General features: G+C 46.3%; 1 long non-coding RNA gene across 3 annotated transcripts in view; it reads left to right on the forward strand.

The window, feature by feature from the left end:
- The window catches only part of LOC126082219 (uncharacterized), a 149509-nt gene that overhangs the window by 95265 nt on the left and 31009 nt on the right, over positions 1-23235 (forward strand). Inside the window, exons 4-5 of one of the 3 annotated variants that reach the window (XR_007518501.1) lie at positions 3977-4048; positions 22913-23085. The exons of 1 other annotated variant lie outside the window; for it this stretch is intronic. This is a non-coding gene — a long non-coding RNA (uncharacterized LOC126082219). The remainder of the gene's footprint in view (positions 1-3976; positions 4049-22912; positions 23086-23235) is intronic. One more of the 3 variants, XR_007518502.1, reaches the window with a different exon arrangement.

Consider the following 23235-nt stretch of genomic DNA (forward strand, 5'->3'; position numbering starts at 1 on the left):
TGTTCATCACTGCTGCATTCTTTGCATGCATGTGGGGGCGGCAGGGGCAGGAACACAAGCCATGGGGAGGAAGTGTGTAAGGTGAAGCTGACTTGGGCTTGGGGGTGGGATAAACTAGGCTGGAGCCCCTGCTCCCATGCTTACTTGGTGTGGTGCTTTGAATTCAGAAACACTCCGGGAACATATTTGTTGATGATTTGTTGTGCACATCACCAACTGAAAAGCACTGTGGGATTGCAGTGTAAAGGCATGCAGGCTGCCCACACTCCGTGAGCTGCAGTCCCAACACAGGTGATGAGACAAAATACAAATGCCAACATCCCAGAGTGGATGAAAGGAGTCTATGATTGTGAACGTATGCCCCATCAGATTGATGCAGGGGAGGGATTTAGGGTGCTTTGGTGTGAGATTTGAACTGACGGCTGTCCCATTTACAGAGCACCTGCTGGAGCAACGGATGATTGCAGTGAGCATCTATGTCATGCTAGGTTCTTAATCTCCAGGCTCAGGTGTGATTTTCCACTTTTTTTATAGAGGAGTAAATTCAGGTTTAAAGAGGAAAAGTCAGGTGCTCAAGGTCAAAAACTAAGACATTGGTGAGCCCAGATTCCAGCTCACACTGGTGTGATATCAGCTCTAATTTTGCATAGTTATCTCAGTCCATTTTTAAATTAGGCAACTGAGACTGAGATTAAGTTGACCCTTGATATAAAATGACCCTACTCAAAGTAAAGACCACACCCTTCAGGATGGATTACACCTTAACATAAAAAAAAAAAAAGAACTTAACATAAAGAAAACAAAAATCCTCACAACTAGACAATAAGCGACATCATGGTAAGTGGAGAAAAGATTGAGGTTGTCAAGAATTTCATTTTACTTGGATTCACAATCAACACCAATGGAAGGACCAATCAAGAAATCAAAAGACCCATTGCGTTGCACAAATCTGCTGCGAAAGACCTCTTTAAAGTGTGGAAAAGCAAAGATGTCACCTTGAGGATTAAGGTGTGCCTGACCCAAGCCATGGTGTTTTTGATTGGCTCATATGCATGTGAGAGCTGGACAATGAATAAGGAAGACCAGAGAAGAATTGATGCCTTTAAATTGTGGTGTTGGCAAAGAATATTGAATATGCCATGGACTGCCAAAAGAACGAACAAATCTGTCTTGGAAGAAGTACAACCAGAACGCTCCTTAGAAGCAAAGATGGCGAGACTACGTCTCACATACTTTGGACGTGTTGTCAGGAGGGATCAGTCCCTGGAGAAGGACATCATGCTTGGTAAAGTAGAGGGTCATCGAAGGAGAGGAAGACCCTCAACGAGACGCATTGACACAGTGGCTGCAACGATGGGCTCAAGCATAGGAACAATTGTGAGGATGATGCAGGACTGGGCAGTGTTTTGTTCTGTTGTGCATAGGGTCGCTCTGAGTCAAAACCGTCTCAACGGCGCTTAACAACAACAACAACTACCCAGAGTTGGGATGCAGACTCAGAACTTTCTGATACTAAAGCTGGGGTTGTTCCAAGACACAAGCTTGAGGTGTGGAGAGGATTTTGGTGTGAAAGAGATGACTGTTCTGCATGGAAACCCCAGCAGAGCAGCTTAAACTGAGGGGACCTCCAATTATATGGAAACACCTCAAGATAATCTAAACTATGCTTTTCAAAAATTTGATGTGCATACAGATCACCAGGGCACCTTGCAAAAATGTAGATTTTGAGCCTGGTTTGGGGTAGGGGGCTGAGATTTTGCATTTCTATTAAGTTCCAGGTGATGTTGATGCTACTGGTCTGTAGTAGTGTGAAATGTGGCCCCAGAAAGGTGTGTCTGAGTGCTAAGCCCTGGTGCCTGTGCAGGTGAGCTAATCTGGAGGTGGAGTTCACAGATGTGACCAAGTGAAGGCTCCACAAGGAGATCATCCCAAGTTTAGGGTAGCTCTAACTCCAGTGGCAAATGTCCTTAAAAAGAGGGGAAGAGAAGGTACAGACAGAAGAGAGGAGACACGGAGGGAAGAATGCCACGGAAAGACAGAGGCAGAGATGGGAGTGATGCTGCCACTAAGCCAAGGGACGTCTGGAGCCACCAGAAGCTGGAAGAGGAAAAGAAGGATTCTCTCCTAGAGCCTTCAGAGGGAGCACGGCCCTGCTGACACCTTGATTTGGGACTTCTGGCCTTCAGACGTGTGAGAGAATAAATTTGTGTTATTTTAAGCCCCCCAGTTTGGGGTAATCTGCTATGGCAGCCACAGGAAAGTATTACATAATCCATGGACCACACTCTGAGTTGTTGTTAGCTGCTACTGAGTTGGCCCTGACTCATAGTGACCCCACATCCAATGGGATCAGACTGCTATGACCTGTTTTCATTGGCTGATTTTTAGAAGTAGATTGCCAGGCCTTTCTTTCTAGTCTGTCTTGGTCTGGAAGCTCTGCTGAAAACTGCTCAGCATCGTAGCATCACACAGGCCTCCACTGACAGATGGCTGGTGGCTCTGCATGAAGTGCCTTGACTGGGAATCAAAGCTGGTCTCCTGCTTGGAAATTGAGAATCACTACTGCCCTCTAATCCACAGGCCACACTAAGAGTTAAAAAAAAACAAACAAACCCAGTGCCATCGAGTAGCAATTTCTAATCCAGGATTTCTCAACCTCAGCATTATTGACATTTTGGGCTGGATAATTCTTCTTTATCTTGGGGGCTGTCCTATATATCCTAGGATGTTTAGCAGTATCCCTGGCCTCTACCCACTAGATGTCAGTATTACCACCCTCTTCTCCTGTGACAACCAAAAATGTCTCTAAAACCTGAAATCAAACCTGTTCCTGTCAAGTCAATTCTGACTCATAGTGACCCTATAGGACAGAGTAGAACTGCTGCAGAGGGTTTCCAAGGGGCTTCTGGTGGATTCGAACTGCCAACATTTTGGATAGCAGCTGTGCTCTTAACCAGTGTTCCACCACGTCTCTAGACATTGCCAAATGACTCCTGGGGGGTAAAATCGTCCCTGGCTGAGACCTACAGATCTGAACAGTGGTTCTCAACTTGTCTACATGTTAGAATCACGTGAGAAGCTTCAAACACACTGGTGCCCACGTTCCACCCCGCAGATTGTGGTTTAGTTGGTCTAGAAGGTGGCCTGGGCTTTGGAAACTTTAAGAACTTCCTCAGGTGATTCTAATGGGCGTACCAGTTTGGCAACACTAAGCTCCAACGTTTCTTCAGCTTTCAGGAAGCTGCCAGAACCAATACACAGAGCTGTTCACAGACACCTGGTCCTGTGAAAGGAAGGAGGCTTCCAGGCTTCACTCAGCTCATGGAGAGGCTGGCTCAGAGTTGGCTCAAGTCCTTCGGTGAGGAAGATTAGAGAGAAATTATGCAGGACTGGGATATGTGTAGCTTCCAGCCATCATGTTGCCTGAGTGGCTTTGCAGATGGAAGCAGGATCTCTTTTCCAAGAAGCCTCATTTTGAGGTGGTGATCTCCCATGGGTGGTGCAAAGGTTCCTGCCCTGTTTTGGCTTCCGTACCTGCCTCCCCCAACTCTTGATGGAATGGTCCTTTATTCCCGTCACACCCAGAGGCCAGGTTAATCAGCTAATGCTTGTCTGGAGCCTGGACTAAGCAGGTGCTCAGAGGTGGGGAGTTTTGCCAGATAGGATCTCACCCAGTGGACCCTGCAAGGTACATTTGTTTTTAGTTGTCATCTCAGTGAGAGAGAGAGAATTGCAGAACTTATCACGCTAAGGTCATTCCTATCCAGGGCCAAGTGCATTTTGCTGTGACATGCTGTGAATGCGGACAAAGCACCACACCCAGGGCCTTGGGTAGGAAGCACTCGTTAAGGACTCATCCTTGTCAGATGAGCTTTGCTTCCAGGAAAATTAATGGAGGGAGGATAGACCTTTAGGGCTGTTCTTCCTGCTGCTTGTTCCCCAATGCCTGCTTTTTCTTTCTTCCCTGGTATGACAGAGAGAAGAGCCTGACATGCAATGGCTGGAATCAAGGATGAGAGAAGAACCCATGCTCAGCAGACAACATGCAGTGAGCACTCCTGGGTGGCAGTCAGGTGTGGCTGTTCTAATGGGACTTTGGGGCAGGCAGCCTGAGGCTAGGGGTCTAATACCACCTTGCCAGCAAGGTGACTACTAGCAAGTACCCTGAGTGTCCATTTTCTTATCTGTAAAACGGAAGAGTAATTGCACTCACAGGCTTGCTGTGAAGATTACACGAGATAATAATGAAATCTAATGTTTACCGAGCACTGCTATAGTCCAGAAACATGCATCTACTCAATTAACTGCCTGAACAAATCCCATTAGGTTGGTGCTTGTCGTCATCACTCCCATGTCACAGCTGGGGGCATTGAGGCTCAGAGAGGCTGAGTAATTTGCCTGAGCTCACACAGAGTGAAGTGAAGAATGTCCACCCCACTGCTGGCTAATGTACTCGCCGTGCAGGGCACAGCAGCGTCTCACAAACGTTGCTGTCAGCTTTCCTAGTCTGTGCCGTACACTTATTTTCCTGATGACCCACTTTATCAGTGGTTGGTTAAAGTTACAGGAGGCAGGGTTAGTAGAAGGAGCAATAGTGTATCTTTTGAGTGGTAGAATCAGACACCTACAGACCCAAGGCTGGCAGAAGTGAGGGCCTGAATTAAATAGGGTAGTTGAGGGATTAACAACTTGCTCTGACGTTGTGAAGCCCAATTGCAGAGATGCAGGAAGGAGCATCAAGCGTGTGCACAAAAGGGATTCAGCTGTGAGCTAGATGTGAGCCGACTGTGTACCGAGATTACAGCAGAGGCTGTGGTGACTCCGTGGTAGAATTCTCGCCCGCCAGGGGGGAGACGGTGCACTTAGCTATGGTGTTGCTGTAATGTTGCTGTGATGCTGAACTGGTTGAAGTGGAGCTTTCATACCAAGATGACTAGGAAGAAAGGTCTGATGATCTACTTCTGAACATCAGCCAGTGAAAACCCTATGGATTACAGTGGTCCAACCTGCACCCGATCATGGGGATGGTACAGGACCGGGTGCCATTTTATTCCCTTGTGCGTGGGATTGCTGTGAGGTGGGGGCCAACTGGACAGCAGCTAACAACAAGAACAAGATGATAGTAGCTGGATTATGGAAGGACCCAGCAATCCTGGGTCTGGCTGTGCACTGCCTCTGTTCTAGAAGGTGGTGAGAAGGTGGTGAGAGCACCATCCAAACTGGCAGGTTGTCATAACCCAGTTTCCTAGTCAAGCTACGGTACATTCATCACTTTTTTTTTTTTTTTTTTAAATCCAGAGTATTAACCTTGAAGACATCATCTGCTTTGGGATTTAATGCTAAATTCTCTGGCCGATGCACTGGCAGATGAGATAATATACACAGAACAGGCAACAAGGGCGGCATCAACAGCCACTTCTTGAGTGCCCTCTATGTATTAAGCACTTCACTGTTTTACAGGCGTTATTTAATTCAGGCCTCGCAACAGCCTAAAGGGGCAGATCCTTGCCTTGCTTCTCTTTTACACAGGAGGACACAGGCCTGGAGAGATTATATAATTACCAAGTCCCATGCTGGGTAAAAGGCCTTGGAATCTAAAATGAGTAGCATCCAGATGTGTGTAACAGGAAGAACTGGCTGACTGTAGGCCCTGAATGATGTGCAGATGGGCTAATGGGCCCCTGGGTAGCCAGACGCCGGCCCCAATTTGCCAGCTGAGTCCTGTCCTGGTCAGGGCGCTGGGACAGCTTCATAAAGCGTCTGAACGGGTCTCCAAGCATCTCAGCACATCCCACTGCTGCTGAGAGTTGGATTTCCTACCCCAAAGTGTGACAGCTTCTCCTAAACGGTACTGTCACTGGCTCAGTGATAAAGCAGACAATTTCCATAGTTTTCCCAGCATGTAGGTGAGATAGTGTCATATGCAATCAAGCTCAGAAAGGCCATAATATCCCCAGGCTCTGCCTCATCATTCTTCCCGTTCATCTAAACCAGTCCGTATCTCTTCACATTTGGCATGTATCGCAATGGGACGTGAAGGTGGAAACCCAGCTACGGGGGCTTATTTGTTGCCCTGAATCTTGCCAGTAGAGTTTAAGTGACCCCAGGAATCTAGCGTTCTGGATCCTCCCCATGCTTAGCCACAAACCCTGAGTGACTTTTCTCTGATCAGCCTGTAAAAGTAGAGACTGCTCTTTGCTCTCAGTCAGAGGGGTTTCTGCAGCTTTTCCAGCTTAGGAGGAAAGAGCTATCACATTTGCCCATCAGGCCACCCTGATCTGGAGCCTTCAAAGTACATACTACCTTTTTCTGTCTCCCACTTCCATGATGTCCTGGAAAGATCACCAGGTTTGGTCACTTTTTGACTTTAGATAAAATTAGCCTTGAAAGGGTAAGTGACTTCACATCCCTGAATCTTTCCTTCCCCATTGGAAAATTAGAGGTTCGTTCCTTCAACAGACATTTTTCATTGCTTCCTACATGCTGGGTGCTTCAGGCCAAGCAACAGGGTTATGCAGGTGAGCAAATCCCAGATGTAGTCCCTGCCCTCACTGATGGAGATCTTGTGGGCCCAAATGTGTGCTCGCCAGGCTTCACCTGTGGGGAATCGTTAGCTGTGAACATCCCCATCCCCTGAAGGCTGTGGTTGTCATCTCCATTGAAGAGATGGGAGCAGGGATGAGAGGTGACTTTTCCAGTCTCCCACAGCAAGTAAGTTCTGTCTGCTTCTAAAGCCAACTGTTTCCCACCTGTCTAATCTGCTAGCTGAAGGCAAAGGAAGCTAACGGTTGCTGATGCCTCCTGAGTTACAGGATTCTTAATGATGTCACCCATTTCATTCTCATACAAGCCTCCTGAAATAGGGGTTATTATCTCTGCTGTGTGGAGGAAGGACCCAGATCTAGAAAGACTCAGGGTCTCCCTCAGGGTATCACTGCTGGGAGGCAGGACAAGGAGAGCCCTTGAGCCTGTGTCCAGGTCTTCTAGAGCTGGTTTCTGGGCGTTCAGGATTGGTGAGTTCTGGCTTCGTGGGTCTGTAACAGCACTCCCCATCAGCATCTATAAGCTGCCCACTTCTGTTTATCTTCCTGAGTCTCTGTCATCCATCCTAGAAACCTCATCTATTTGGTCTGGGTTAACTGTCCTCCACGGAGTCCAAGTAGAGCAAATGGTTAATTACTCGAGTGCTAGCCAAAAGTTTGGTAGTCCGAACCCACCCAGAGGCACCTGAAGACAGGCCTGGCAATCTTCCTCTGAAAGGTCACAGCCTTGAAAACTCTATAAAGCAGTTGTACTGTGCACACATGGGGTTATCATGAGTCAGAATCAACTCCATGGCAACTAAAAACAGCAACAGCTAGCTACCTGTCCTCCCAACCAGCACATAGTAGGTGCTCAGAATCTGTTGCCACTGAGTAGATTCCAACTCACAGTGACCCTGTAGGACAGAGTAGAACTGCCCCGTAGAGTTTTCAAGGAGAAGCTGGTGGATTCGAACTGCCGACCTTTTGTTTAGCAGACAGATAAATGGGCAAATTAATGCTAAGGGTCAACCTCCTTCAGCAGGGCCTACCCCTGCTTCAAATTTCCTATTTTTTAGTCTGGAAAGTCAATGCATGAACTACAGCTCGCACCAGTTCTAACTGAGCTAGTGTGAAAAGAAAAAGAAAAAAAAAAACCTCCTACAGGATATTTGAGAGATGCCCCAGCCCAGCCAGCCCAGAAGTTGTGTTCACACTCGAGGCTTTGTTATTGATGAGTGAAGCTGCCAAGAGGGAGTTCTGGCCTAGATTAAAACAAGCATCAGATCCCCTAGGAAGAGTAGATTTGTGTTGGCATGCAACATGGGTGGATCCAGGAGCCCTTCCGGAACCCAGGCCTGGTGACTGGGATGGGCTTCTCCAACCACACATGGGCCCTAAGGTACCTGTCTTACCCGGATAGCTGGGGTGGCATCCAGGACTTCATTTCCACCAACCTGCATCCCTCAAGACCCTTCTCCGCATGGGTCGGCCAAGGCTGTGGGAGCCGAGCTGCGGAATGAAAGCAGCGAGAAGAAGGTTGTGGTTGTTAGCTGCCATAGAGTTGGCTTGGACCCAAGGCCACCCCAGGCACAACAGAACAAAACCTTGCCCAGTCCTGAGCCATTCCCATGATCGGTTTAGATCTGATTGTTGTGACCCATTGGGATTTCGTTGGCTGAGTTTTGAAAGTGGATTGCCAGGCCTTTCTTCCTAGTTCATCTTAGTCTGGAAGATCTGCTGAAACCAGTTCCCCATCATAGCAACATGCACAAGCCTCCACTGACAGAAGAGTGGTGGCTGAGCATGATGTGCACTGGCTAGGAATTGAACCTGGGTCTCCTGTATGGAAAATGCTAATTCTACCGCTGAACCCCACTGTGGAGGACTAGGGTCCAGGTACTGCAGTGGCCTGGAAGCTGAGGCTAAGCAGGAAAGGTTCTCCATCTGCAGCAGCAGACATTTGCAGGTTAATTATTTCCTTAGAGAGCAGCCCTCATCCTTGTCCGCCCTCTGCGATTCGCCCTGCTGTATGAGCTTTCAAGTTGACGACAAAAATAATGCTGAGAGTGCAGGAATAATGCCATGTGCACTTGGAGGTGGGCTGCGCTCTTGATATGAAGCCTCTGGATCTGTTTCCCAGGGCTCAGGGCTTCCTGGGCTTCACAGCTTTTAGCAGAAATGGCTGAACATTTGTTTCATTTAATTGTGCAGTCCAGATTCTCACTGTCCACTGACAACCCATTAAAGGAAGCTGCACCTGCCTTTATTAAAAGAGACAGAAGGAAAATTCCAGGACTCAGGGCCTTGACAGGAAGGTGGAGGGGCTGGGCTTCCAGCAGAAGCAGCTGAAATCAGGCTGAAAGGAGAACAGGGTGCAGCGGTTGGCATGAGTGCTGGCGGGTTTACCAGCACCCCAATCCTGCAGGGGCTGCGGAAGTGATAATCATTCGACCTCGCGTTCACTCGGCCATTTATATCTTACGGCAACCTTATAAGGCAGTCATTGCAAGTGCCATTTTCCAGACCGCAACCTAGAGACCCACACAGAGAATTACCTACCTTTGGAACTTCCAGCAGTCTGCGCACAAACTCCCACCTGGGTGAGTCCAGGTCCAGTGTTCGCGTCCTCGAGAAGCCTTTCCCTGGCATCTTGAGTGGGCCATCCTGTGCATCAGGTGCGGCTCTACAGGGACGGTGAGACTTATCCCTGACCTCCAGAGGCTTCTGTTCTGAAGAATGGTCTATGCGTTCCTACTGTGATCACACAGCAGGGTGGTGAGGACAGGGAGGACTTCACAGCCCAGCAAGAAGTGCGGCCAGTCTCTGCCTGGTGGGTGTGTGTGTAGGGGAGCTGGTTCTGTAGATGCCTGGTGTCTGCCAGGTGGCCAAGGTCAGATGTGGACTTTTGGACCAAATCCACGAGCAAGGCCACAGAGGCATGGACCTGGACTTGGGAGAAGAGGGGCATTTGGGATGGGTGAAGACTAGTAAGAGCTAACACTTACTTTTTGTTGTTAGCTACTATTGAGTTGGCCTCTAACTCACAGTGACCCCATGCACGATGAAATAAAATGCTGCCTGGTCCTGCGCCATCCCCATGATAGGTTATGAATCAGATCCATAGCGTTTTTGTTGGCTGATTTTTGGAAGTAAATCACCAGGCCTTTCTTCCTAGTCTGTCTTAGCCTGGAAGTACCACTGAAACCTGTTCAGCATCACAGCAACATGCACAAGTCTCCACTGACAGAAAGGCGGTAGCCTGACATGAGGTGCGCTGCCTGGGAATTGAACCCTGGGTCTCCCGCATGGAAGGCGAGAATTCTACCACTGAATCACACGGCAGACACTGCTCTAACTACTTTTCCCATCACGACTCATTGAATCCTCACCCAGAGCCTACTAGATGGGGACTGTTATTCTACCACCTTACTGATGTTGGCACTAGAGGCACAAGTTGATGAGGAGACTTGCTGATGAGGCCTCTCTGTTGTTAGGGGTGAGCGGGAACCAGGATTTGTTCCTAAGTCCCCTCACCCTGTCAGAGCATTTTCCAGTCTTCTGTGACTGGGACTGTGAAAGAAAAGAAAAGAACACAAAACAAAAAACAGAAAACAAGTTACCATCCAGTAGGGAAGGAAAGACTTTCAAGCACAATGGTGACTTTCAAGCACAATGGTAGTATGAGGGAAAATCTGATTAGCAGCTTGGGGGAGGTGGAGGAGATGCTTACTCCCTTAGCCCCTGTTTACTCTCTATTATTTTATTTACCCCAATTCACTCCCATTCTCCTATTCTTAGCTCCCTTCCCTTCCAGAGAAACTCTTCTGTCTTTCTGGAGCCTGATAACAGTGCCTGACACCAGGAACACTGCTGAACACATGGAAGACTCTGGGCACTTCTGTCGCTGGAAAGCTCTTTTCACATTGAGCTGAAGTGTGCCTACCCCAGGCTTCTGTTCTGTCCCGTGTAGTCTTAACTCATGGCCCCCTTTCACCTGTCATTCCTTCAGATACTCAAAAAAAGAAAAGTGATTCTATCTGTTTGGCTCTTCTCTAAGCTGATAGAAAGAACTTCCTCCTCTTAAGACATTGATTTCAAACAAATATCTGCAGATGATTGTTACTTGACTAGCTTTTCTCTTATCTTCGGCCACGCCATTTCATCTCTTCTGCAGACACGTCTGCCTCTCCTCAGACTCTAAATGGTGATTTCTACAGGGCCAGGTCTGATGCTTCCTTCTATCCTTACCCTGTCCTCTCTACTGAGGAAATTTCATTCGTGCTCATGGCTTCCATGGTCACGTTTAAACATGGGTTATCAAAATTTATACCTCTAGTCTGAGTCTTTCCTCTTAGTTTCAGACTTGTATACCCAACTGTATTCTATAAAATATTTTTCCTTTTTGGAAACTTCCAAACACATACCAAACTAGAGAGAATCATTTAATGACCCACCAATACCTACCACCCAGTTTCGACATCCATCAGCTTTCTGCCATTTTTGTGTTATCTATTCCGGCTCTCTCCTTCTCTTCCTGGCTGTTGTATTTTAGAGCAAATCCTAGACATCATATCATTTCATCTGTAAATACTTCAGAATCCAATAGCTTTCTGTCTTAGTTATCTAGTGCTGCTACAACAGAAATTCCACAAGTGCTTGGCTTTAATGAACAGAAGTTTACTCTCTCACAGTATAGTAGGCTACAAGTCCAAATTCAGGGCTCCAGCTCCAGGGTAAGGCTTTCTTTCCATTGGCTCTGGAGGAAGGTCCTTGTCATCAATCTTCCCCTGTTCTAGGAGCTTCTAAGCACAGGGATCATGAATCTAAAGGACGCTCTCTGCTCCCAGCACTGCTTTCTTGGTGGTATGAGGTCCCCACGTCTCTCTGTTTGCTTCTTTCTTTTATATCTCAAAAGAGATTGGGTTAAGATACAACCTAATCTTGCAGATTGAGTCCTGCCTCATTAACATAGCTGCTGCTAATCCCACCTCATTAACATCATAGAGGTAGGATTTACAATACAAAACAAAATCACATCAGATTACAAAATGGTGGACAATCACACAATATGGAATCATTGCCTAGCCAAGTTGAAACATATTTTGGGGGGACACAATTCAATCCACGACAGCTTCTAAATATTTCCATTTGGCTTTCTTAAAAGTACCTCGAATTCAACTTTTTTACTTATTTATTTATTTTTTGTGAAATTATACAAAGCAAAATATACATCGATTCAACAATTTCTACATGTACAATTCAGTTACATTAATTATATTCTTCAAGTTGTGCAATCATTCTTGATATTTTTTTCAACTTATTCTACCACCGTTAAGATAAACTCACTGCCCCAAGCTTCTCATCCAACCTTTGTGGTCACTGTTGTCAATTTGATCCCATGTTGATAATTTTTTAAAAGAGCACAATGCTCAAGGGAGACATTCTTTACTTATTACCACTGTTTGATTTAAAGATGACTTCAGGGGATAGTTTTGGTCTAAGTTTTAAGGTTTAAAGATTATCTCAGGCAGTAGATTCAGAGGGTCATGTAGCCCCAATGGCTCTAGAAAGTCTGGATTCCATGAGAATTTAAAGTTCTGTTGCACATTTTCACCCTTTTGATCAGGAATCCTCTATAGAATCTTCAACCAAAATGCCCTGTAATGGTAGCCAGGCACCATCCAGTTCTTCTGGTCTCATGGCAAAGGAAGCAGTTATTCACAGAGCAATTAGACACACATTCCAGTTCCTTCTTTGATTCCTGCCTCTCCTTCTTCCTCTACTGCTCCAGGTGAATAGTGACTAATTGTTGTACCTTGGATGGCCACTTGCAAGCTTTTAAGATCCCAGGCACTGTGCGGTGAACTAGGAGGTAGAACAGAAAACGAAAAACAGTATTAGGCCAATTGACTGGGATATCCCATGAAACCATGCCCCTAAACCTCCAGACTAGGTAAACAAATCCTATGAGGTGTTTGGTTGTCAAACTCAACTTTTTTCAAAATCAAATGCAACAGCTTTCTCCATAGAATCGGTCCTCTTCCAGTTTTTTCCAGCACAATGTGTATTGGCACCGTACATCCTGAGAGTTATCTTTGGTATACTCCCCTCCTTGCCCATTCCCTGTATATCATCAGGTCTCTTTATCTCCTAAATATATCTTGAATCCTTCCACTTCTTCCGTATCACCATGCTGCTTTGAGCTAACATCACTTCTCACCTGAACTATTGAAATCATCTTTTAATCACATTTTTTATCCACTCTGGACCTACTCCATTTTTTTTCCCCACATTGCAGCCAAATAATGTTTATATAAAAAATATCTACTAAGTGTTTCCTATGCCCTAGGTATTATAAAGTAGATATTGGATGCATATTGGTGAACAGTTAAATTCCCTGTTCTGAAGTGTATGTGTGTGTGTGTGTTTGTGTGTGTGTATGTATTATTGGAGACAATAATTGAAGTGCTATGAAGAATATGAAGTAGGGAATAGGGATGTTGTCTTACGCAGAGTGGTCAAGAAAGGCCTCTTTGATGAAGTAACATTGGAGCAAAACCCGAATGACATGATGGCATGGAACACGCAGAAGTTCGGCGTAGAACGTTTCAGCCAGAGAAAACAGTAAGTGCAAAGGCCCTAATAAACCTTACATCAACTTAGTTTTTACATTTAAAATATTGTTGTCTTTGGAAAAAGTAATACATGCATAAGGTATACAGTGAAAAGGAAGAATTTTTTTTTCTCACTATCACCAGTTTCTTATGTCTTTGCAAAGATGCTGTATGTATAATAAAAAAATATCAGGAGCATATGTTACCACCTGTTTTTTAAACGAACAGCAGCACTCCCTTCTAAAAGCACTTCTCTGGTGTTCCATTTCACATAGGATAATTCCTGTGCTCCTGATATCCTGCATCCTCTGCCTTCAACTCCCCTGTCTGGCTCAGACCACAGTCCCCCTCCTCCCAGGCACATGGGCCTCCCTTGTTTTTTCTGCATTCTCCCTGCTGTCTCAGAAACTTGGCTTACACTGTTCCTTCAGCTTGGATCACTTGCTTCCCACCCCTGCTTCATTGTAGCCTAGTTAATGCACAGCGTCTGATTTATTAGTAAGTACTTCCAAATGTCTCGAACCCACTTCTCCGCTCACCATCAAATCCTGATCCTGGTTAAACTTGCCTCGCTTCATCTTTCATGGCCTTTTTTTGGTAGAAGGCCAACCCATCATGGGGCCTCTGTCTTGCTGTTTCCTCTGCCTGGGATGCTCTTCTTCATGGTCTTCTCATGAAGAAGAACCCAGCATCAGGAATGGACTCATTAACAACCTGCGTTATACAGATGACATAACCTTGCTTGCTGAAAGTGAAGAGGACTTGAAGCACTTACTGATGAAGATCAAAGACCACAGCCTTCAGTATGGATTACACCCCAACATAAAGAAAACAAAAATCCTAACAACTGGACCAATAAGCAACATCATGTAAATAGAGAAAAGATTGAGGTTGTCAAGGATTTCATTTTACTTGGATCCATAATCAACGCCCATGGAAGCAGCAGTCAAGGAATCAAATGATGCATTGCATTAGGCAGATCTGCTGCGAAAGACCTCTTGAAAGTGTTAAAAAGCAAAGATGTCACTTTAAGGACTAAGATTCGCCTGACTCAACCCATGATGTTTTCAATCGACTCATTTGCGTGTGAAAGCTGGATAATAAATAAGGAAGACAGAAGAAAAATTGACACTTCTGAATTGTGGGGTTGGCGAAGAATATTGAATATACTGTGGACTGCCAAAAGAAGGAACAAATCTGTGTTGGAAGAAATACAGCCACAATGCTCCTTAGAAGCAAGGATGGTGAGACTATGTCTGACATACTTTGGACATGCTATCAGGTGGAATCAGTCCCTGGAGAAGGACATCATGCTTGGTAGAGGGTCACTGAAAAAGAGGAAGATCCTCTATAAGATGGATTGACACAGTGGCTGCAACAATGGCCTCAAGCATAACAGGGATTGTGAGGATGGCGCAGGATCTGACAGTGTTTCATTCTGTTGTGCATAGGGTCACTATGAGCCAGAACTGACTCGATGGTACCTAACAACACCACCAACCTAAAGTGACTGCTCGCTCTTTCCTATACTGCCCTGTTTTTATTCTCTGCTGATATTTTCCTTCTTTTTTTTTGGCTTTAAATAACAGAAGTCTATTTTCTGACAGTTCTGGACGCTAAAATTCAAATCAGGGTCTAGGCTGTGATGAATCCTTAGTTGTAGGTTAGTCTTGGATGTTCCGTGCTTCCTTGGCTTTTGTAGACCCTTTTCTCATGGCTTCTCTCTCCCCACTCCTTATCCACCACCCCCTCATGTGTGGGTACCTCTCTATCTAATTTGCTCCTTTTTTAAAATGTATTTTGTTGTTGTTGTTGAGAATGTGCACACCAATTCAACACTTTCTACATACACAATTCAGTGACACCAGTTATTTTCTTTAAGTTGGGCAGCCGTTCTCACCCTCCTTTTCTGAATCCTTCTTCTTCAATTAACATATTTCTTCTTGATTAACTGATGTGTTGCCTGTCTTTCTCTCCCACTGCACCCCAAATACATGCTCCATGACAGGAAAAGACTGTTGTCTTTGTTCTGTGTCCCTCCTGCCTGGAGCAGTATTGGGTGACATAGTAGGTGCCTAAAAGCATTATATGTTTGTGGTCAGGGAATGCAAGATGAAAGTAGGGCTTAAGGAGGACAATAAATCAATAAATTTAGCAGGGAGGAAGGACAACTTAGATGGAGAAGGAAAGCTGAGAGAAAGTACAGTTCACGGTGTTTCTGCCAGTTACACCCTCTTTGCCATTGAACCAGAAGCTGGGGAGAGTGGCCTGCCACATCTGTGTATTTTCGAAGTTCCCCAGGAGATTCTAATATACTGCACGGTTGAGAAGGACTGGGCTGGATGATATATAAGTGTGCTGCTCATTGAAATAGAATGTCAGCCACATATGTAATTATTTAATAGACCATTTTTTAGAGCAGCTTTAGGTTTACAGAAGAATTGTGCAGAAAATGAAGAGTTCCCATACACACCCTCTTCCCACTGTACGCTGCTTTCCGCTATTACTAACATCTGTGTTCGTGTGGTACATTTGATACAACTGATGAACCAACATGAATCCATTCTAACTAAAGCCTATATTGTGGCTCACTCTCTGTGTTGTCCAGTCCTGTGGTTTTGACAAATGCGTAATGTTATGTGTCTACCATTACAGTATCATGCAGAACAGTTCCACTGCCTCAGATATGCCCTGCGCTCTGCTTATTCATCCCTTCTCCCTTCCCCCAGATCCTCTGGCCACTGCTGATCTTTTTACTGTCTCTATATTCTGCTTTTCCCAGAAGGTCATAGAGTTGGAATCATACAGTATGTGGCAGTTTTAGACTGGCTTCTTTCACTTAGCAATATGCATTTAAGCTTCCTCTAGGTCTTTTTGTAGCTTGAGCCTCTTTTATTTTTATTGCTGAATAATAATACTCCATTGTATGAATGTACCACATTTGTTTATCTGTTCACATGCTGAAGGGCACTTTGGTTGCTTTGAATTTTTGGCAATTGTGAATAAAGCTGCTATAAACATTTGTATTCAAGTTTTTTTGTGTGGATGTAAATTTCACATACGTAATTTTAAATATTCTAGTAGCCACATTAAAAAATGAACAAATCTGTCTTGGAAGAAGTACAACCAGAATGCTCCTTAGAAGTGATGATGGTGAGACTTCGTCTCATGTACTCTGGACATGTTTTGAGGAGGGACCAGTCCCTGGAGAAGGACATCATGCTTGGTAAAGTGGAGGATCAGTGAAAAACAGGAAAACCCTCAACAAGATGGATTGACCCAGTGGCTGCAACAGTGGGCTCATGCATAACACAGATTGTGAGGATGGCACAGGACTGGGCAGTGTTTCGTTCTGTTGTCCATAGGGTCGCTATGAGTCAGAACTGACTCGAAGGCGCCTAACAACAACAACAACATTAAAGTAAAAAGAAGCAGGGGAAACTAATTTTGATATTGTATTTAACTCAATACATCCAAAATATTATCATTTCAACATGTAATAAATATAAACCTTAGTGAGATATTTTACATCCTGTTCTCATCGTAAGTCTGTAAAATCAGTGTGTGCTTACACTCACAGCATATCTCAGTTCAGACTAGCTACATTTATGAGCCCAGGGGCCACGTGTGGCTGGGATCCTGCAAGTGAACACACAGGACCACATGGTCCCTTTTGGCCGTGGCATCTGGTGGCTCCTTCTGAGCATAGCACGAGGACCTCCGTAAGTCTGAAAGCCAAAGCAGCGCAGCATGTACTAGGAATTGCACCTCTTCCCTGTTCTTATTAACACCTGTGTTCTCCTAAGATCTGCTCTCTCTTGGCTCTGGATTCATATTTTTAGCCGTCTGTTGGTGACTGAGACTAATGAGAATCCCAGCCTGGATCAAAGCTATCTGGCTTAGCTGTGTGGTACTTTCTTTTCTTCATCTGGTTTTTAGCCATTGGATGTCACTGTTCACTCAGGAAGGGTCCTTGGAAGAGAATCAAAACCAGGGACAAATGCAAAATAGAAGCCACTGTCTCCTTTTCTGTGCTGCGATTTCTCTTCTAATTTGAAGGAGGAACAGGCTTTTAGGAAGGGAACTGACACCGGTCAGTGCTGGTTCACCAGTGCCCTCTTGAGGTGCTCACTGGTCTTGGGGATTCAAAATTCTATTTAATAAAAAGCATCATCCAAACGTACAAGGCAATAAACATTGAAGTTCATTGCAATAAAAATTTTTAAAAACTCCCTGAATCACTCTGCATTTCTGTAAAGTAGAGGTCACAAATTATCAGTCTGCAGGCCAAATCTGACCCAAAGATGTGTGACCCACACAGTGTTTGAAAAACAATTGAACTAACATTTCCATTGGAGGGTGTTTCCACATAAACATCTAGATTCTTGGCTTCTCTTAAAATATTAGAAGATCTGGCCACACTAGATTCACACCCCTTTGAGGCCACTATCAGCTGGGATGGTTATCATTTGCTTCTTTTTAAATTGTCATGTCCTCTTCATTTTCCACAGTCCTCACTATTCCCTACTACCCTCTTACTCCCAGACTAGGCCACTTCACCAGCTTGGAGTGGCAGCCTCATCCCTGCTTTCATTTGGAATTTTGATTGCTGCTATAAAGTGCTTTTTAGAGTGAAAACACACACACATGTATGTGTTGTTGTTGTGTGCCATCAAGTTGATTCCGACTCGTAGTGACCATATAGGACAGAGTAGAACTGCCCCATAGGGTTTCCTTGGCTGTAAAATCTTTACAGGAGCAGATCACCAGGTCTTTTCTCCCCTAAAGCTACTGGGTGGGTTCAAACTGCTGACCTGTCAGTGAGCAGCTGAGTGCTTTAACCATTGCATCACCAGGGCTTTTATGTATGTATGTATATATATAAACAAACAAACAAACAAAAAACCAAACCCAGTGACGTCGAGTCGATTCCGACTCGTAGCGACCCTATAGGACAGAGTAGAACTGCCCCATAGAGTTTCCAAGGAGCACTTGGCAGATTTGAATGGCTGACCCTTTGGTTAGCAGCTGTAGCACTTAACCACTACACCACCAGGGTTTCCATATATATATATACATATATATGTTGTTGTTGCGGTTGAGTCAGCTCCAACTCAGGGCAGCCTTATGTATAACAAAATGAAACACGGTCTGATCTTTTGCTATCTTTGAAGGTTCTCATTGGCAGATTTTTGGAAATAAATCACCAGGCTTTTCTTCCTAGTCTGTCTTAGTCTGGAAGCCCTGCTAAACCCTGTCATGGGTGACCTTTCTGGTATTTGAAATACCAGTGATACAGCTTCTGGCATCATAGCAACATGCAGGCCACTATAGCATGACAAACTGATAGATGGGTGGTGGAGTTGTATACACACACACAAACACACACACACAGCCATTTTTGCAGGCATGACGATTTGGAAAGGTGATGTGAGGTTTGTTCTGTAAGATCTCTTTCCAGCTTTAGGTTTGGGGCTGGACAATTCTTGCTTCAGGGTAGGACTAAGCAGCCTGTTGCCTGAACCTACTTTCAAGATTCCAGGTGCCCCTGGTGGAAAAGAGCCCTCCAGAGCACGAGGGTGGAAGGTAAATGGGTTAGGAAAGGTGGGATGTAGAATGCCACTGGGGGGCGGGGGCGGTGAGGATCGACCCCGATGGCCTTTCCTGACCTTTATGTGCTCTTTGTTGGATGGGCTCCCTCCTACTCACCCTATGGCCCAGTGCAGGATGCTATGTCGAGGGCCTTTCCTGTGCCCCGCTGTGCCCTAGCTCCTCCTTTGTGGTCCCACAGTGTTCTCTCAGAGGCCTTGCACACCGTGATGCCAGTAGCTGCAGCTGTCTCTTCCACTGGATGGAAGCTCCATGCATGGGGCATGGAAATGGGCCAGGGGGCTGGTCGGCTGGGTGGAGGCTTCTGGCTGTGGCAAAGGCAGTATCCAGGGCTTTTACACCCTGCAGCATCATCCACTGTGAGCTGCAGCTCTGTAGGAAGGGCCCCTCAGGGTGGCCTCTGGAGACTTAAGTAGCTACAGAAGAAGTCAGCATCCTTATTTCAACACCTTTCTCTGTGACATTTCTCCCTTAAAAGCCACTGCTGCTGAGCCATATGGAGACACATGCCCAAGAGGTCTTGACCTATTCAGAGGCTGGTTATCAATTAGAGGGAGCCCAGGCTGGTCCAGATTCCCAGTGAGGGGCATCTGGACTGACTTGAACCTTAGCCATGCATCCAGGCCTGAGCTGTCCCGCTGGCTGGCTGGCCTCTCCCTTCCCCAAGCACTCCCTCTTTGCAGAGACAAGCCGATAATTAAACTAGGACCCTTGTTTCCTGCACTTCCCCTCTCCAGCCTTCCCCCACCAAACCAGTCTGCTGAAACATCCCATGTGGCTTGGTGAGGCTGATGGTGATGTGCTGTGAAGAGCTGACCAGGGTATGGTGGGGCCCCAGCAGGGGCCCCTGATTCCACATCCGTGTGATGAGCTCCGGGGACTCTGAGAAAGAGCTGAGGGCTTGCGCATTTTTAAACACATGAGAAATGCTGGCCTTTTTGTCTGACAGTGGTTCAAGCTCCAGACCCCTTGTAGGGAGCCAGGGAGGGTCATATGGAAAGGAAATCTCTATTTCTTGAAATAATTTTTTTCTTATTTTTTTTTCTGAAAGCAAGTCCCTGCTGGCTTGTGTCTTATCAATAAGACCAGAGATGACGCTGTAGAGTGACTCAGCTTCCAATCGCACTTTCCCATCTCCCATGTAATTTGATTCTTTGCTAACCCTGTAAGATGGGGAGGGAAAGACGGGCATTACACACCCCTTCACAGAGGAGGAAATGGAGGCACAGAGTGGCCAAAGTTGACTGCTGAGATAATCATCTCGTATCTCTGACAAGGGCTCTGTGGTTTGCAAAGCATCGCAGGTAAATGGCTGCATTTGGCTTTTATAACAAGATTGCAAGGTAATAAGGAATGTGTGAATAATAGCAGCACTATTACATGTTTGTATATCCTGGACACTACTCTATGGGCTTATTAGAGATGATCTCATTGACGATGAGTCTAGGGTCAGTATTATACCCAACTTGTCAAAGACACAATTGAGGCTCAGACAAGTGAGATAAATGACCATGTGATAGGGGTCAATGTCAAGAACTCAGGCCACCAGGTAGGTCTTCAGTGCAAAACTTCTACTACTGATTGTATTAGTTTCCCAGGGGTGCTGTAAAAGGTACCATGAATTGGGTGGTTTATAAGAACACAAATTTATTGCCTCACAGTTCTGGAGGCTGGGAGTCTGAAATTAGGGTGTCTGCTATGCTGATTCCTTCTGAGGCTCTGAGGGACAGTCTGTTCCATGCCTCTCTCCTAGCCTCTGGTGACAGCCAGGGATCCTTGGTGTTCCTCAGTTTGTAAATGTTAACTTCAATCTCTGTCTTCTTCACATGGCTGTCTTTCCCCTGTGTCTGTTTCTTTCTTTCTTCTCTTTTATAAGGACTCCATTCATATTGTACTAGGACCCACTCTATGAGCTCAACTGATAACATCTTCAAATATCCTATTTCCAATTAAGGTCACATTTATTGGTACCAGAGTTAGGACTTAAACAAACATATCTTTCTGGGGACACAATTCAATCCATGACATGGTCCAAGGCCATGCGCCTGAGCCCCCTTCTAGGATTCTCTCTGTCACTTTCTTGGTCTTTGAACAAGAGCAGGGCCTTCAATTATTTCAGGAGGAGCCTCCCATCACCCCCCAGCCAGGAGGCTGGAAGACAGGTTCACGGTGCCTGTGACAAGAAGGCTCTGTGTCCTCTCCTGAGAGGGAAGGATGTAGAACTCAGATCTCTCACAGGTGGTGGTGAAATGTCCCAAATGGGCAAATCTTTCTGCTCTGGGAAGTACTGAAGTTTTCTCTTGGACTCATTTCTTGGCAGTTAATGTTTGTGAAGCACCTCAACCAGTCATGTTCCACTCATGACTTCATTGTTCACTCAAGTTTCAGAATTTTCTGCCAAGAAGGTAATATTACCCTAAACTTACACATGAGGGTTTTTGAGGTGTAGAGAAGTTAAAGGATTTTCTCCAGGTCATGTAAATCCCAAGGTGGGGATTTGGATCTCAGCCTGTTGGACCCCAAAGCCCCCAAATGATCTACTTTAGTACACCATGGAGGAGCTGAAAGGCCCTTGAGAAAATTAGGGAAGGGATTAGAAAAAGGTACCACTTCCAGGTGGACGCTACCCTGGGACACAGGCTCTGGGAGCCATGCCTTGGTGGGAAGGGCTGAGGGCCTAGGGCTACCCGGTGGGGGTGGGCTGGGTTTCAGGGTTCCTCTGTGCTCTGCTCACCCCGGGCCTGGAGACCCCGGCCATGTCAGAGAGGGAAGGGGCTTGTCCTTACCAGCAGGCGTCCAGATGTCTTAGTGTTGTGACATTAGACTGCCCAGGTTTGAGTTCTGGCTCTGCTCCTTCTGAGCCGTGTGACTGATAAGGGAACAGGGAAAACCTTATGGGGGAAGTGGGGTCTGGAAGGACCACCCAACCACCTGTTTCTCCGTTTCCCTCCATGGTTGCTGTGAGCCCTAAATAAGCACTGGTCTATAATATGCATGCGCCGTGAGCCCCACATGCTCTGGGCATTTGCTGGGATTACACAGAGAGCTGCCTGGAGGCTCCCCTCCTGTCAGTCACTGCCGCTCTCTCACCAGTCTGCTTCCTAGCTCTCCTTTCAGCAGCTGCTTCACCATGGTAATCAGGGCTCATGAGGCTCTAATTAGAGATCGATAAACAAATCAGGAAAAGAACAAGACGCTCATTATTGCAGAGTGCACCCTAGGTCAAGTTAGCATGGGTCTCAGCTCCCTTCTTTAAGACAAACTGCAGGTGCAAGAGAGGTGAGGTGTCTTCTGCCCTCTAGCCCCATCCCACTGCTGTCTGATCAGTGCGGACTCACAGCAACCCTGTAGGGCTTCCAAGGCTGTAAATCTTTACGGAAGCAGACTGCCGCATCTTTCTTCTGCAGAACCACTGGTAGTTTCAGTGACCTTTGCTTAGCAGTCGATTGTTTTAACCACTGTGCCACCAGGGCTCCTCTAGCTCCATAGGAAGCTCCTATTCATCCTTCCAAACCCTATCCTTCCAGGCCCCATGTCCTCCGTGGAGCTTTCCCTGCTGCCTTAGATGAATAAATCCCTCAGCTCCACTTTAGGACATTCTGCACATGCATCTATCACTGATTGACTCATCCATGTGCTAATTAGTTCATTCGATTATTTATGCAACTGGCACTTCATAAATACCTACTATATGCCAGGTATGGTACCAGGTCTGGGCTATGTTCACGAGTAAGGACTTTGACTCCCCTTTTCCCTGATCACTTTCGGTCCCTGGCAGTCTTGTGCAAAACACCCGATTTCTGCCCCAGTTCAGCCCTGGTGTTTGGTCACCTCACCCCTTGCCCCCACCCCTGGAGCCACTTCTACAGCGTGGCTGAGGATGACCAGTGGAGCCTGCAGTGACAGTGACCACCTTGCTGGCTGAGCTCACATCGGGGGCGGCAGAAGCCATGAGGCAGAGGCAGAGGGAAGGTGGGCACCAGAGCTGCCCTGGGGCTGGGAAGGCACAGCCGGAACTCAGACCTGAAGCTCCTGGCTGGCTGTGGGAGTGGGGGTACAGTGGGACTTCAGGGCTGGCTCTGCCGTTGTCCTTTACCACGTAAGCCGGTCTTTCCCTGGCTGGGGAGGGGTTAGTGCAGCTGTGCTCTGTGGCCCTGCACACAGGTCTCAGCGATGACGACAATGAGGAGAAACCCATGAAACCAGAAACAGCTGGGGAAGGAGGCCACTCAGCAACAAGGCGTCCTTGGAACAGCCAGTAGCCTCGACCTACAAGGAATATTAAACCATCTTGACAGGGACCGTTTTGTGCTGCAAAACACAGAGGACACTGGAGAGTAAGTAGCTCCAGGAGAAGCCGGGGGCTCGGAGGACCAGAAGGGTGGAGAATTCTTGCCCATTTTCAGGGTTGTTATCAGCAATTACCATGTGAGGGAGAGTACCAAGCACAGGGCAGGTAGATAGGGGCCGTTTGGGAGGGGCCACGA

The sequence above is a fragment of the Elephas maximus genome, chromosome 8, assembly GCF_024166365.1.
Source record: "Elephas maximus indicus isolate mEleMax1 chromosome 8, mEleMax1 primary haplotype, whole genome shotgun sequence".
In the NCBI taxonomy this organism is placed as follows: domain Eukaryota; kingdom Metazoa; phylum Chordata; class Mammalia; order Proboscidea; family Elephantidae; genus Elephas; species Elephas maximus.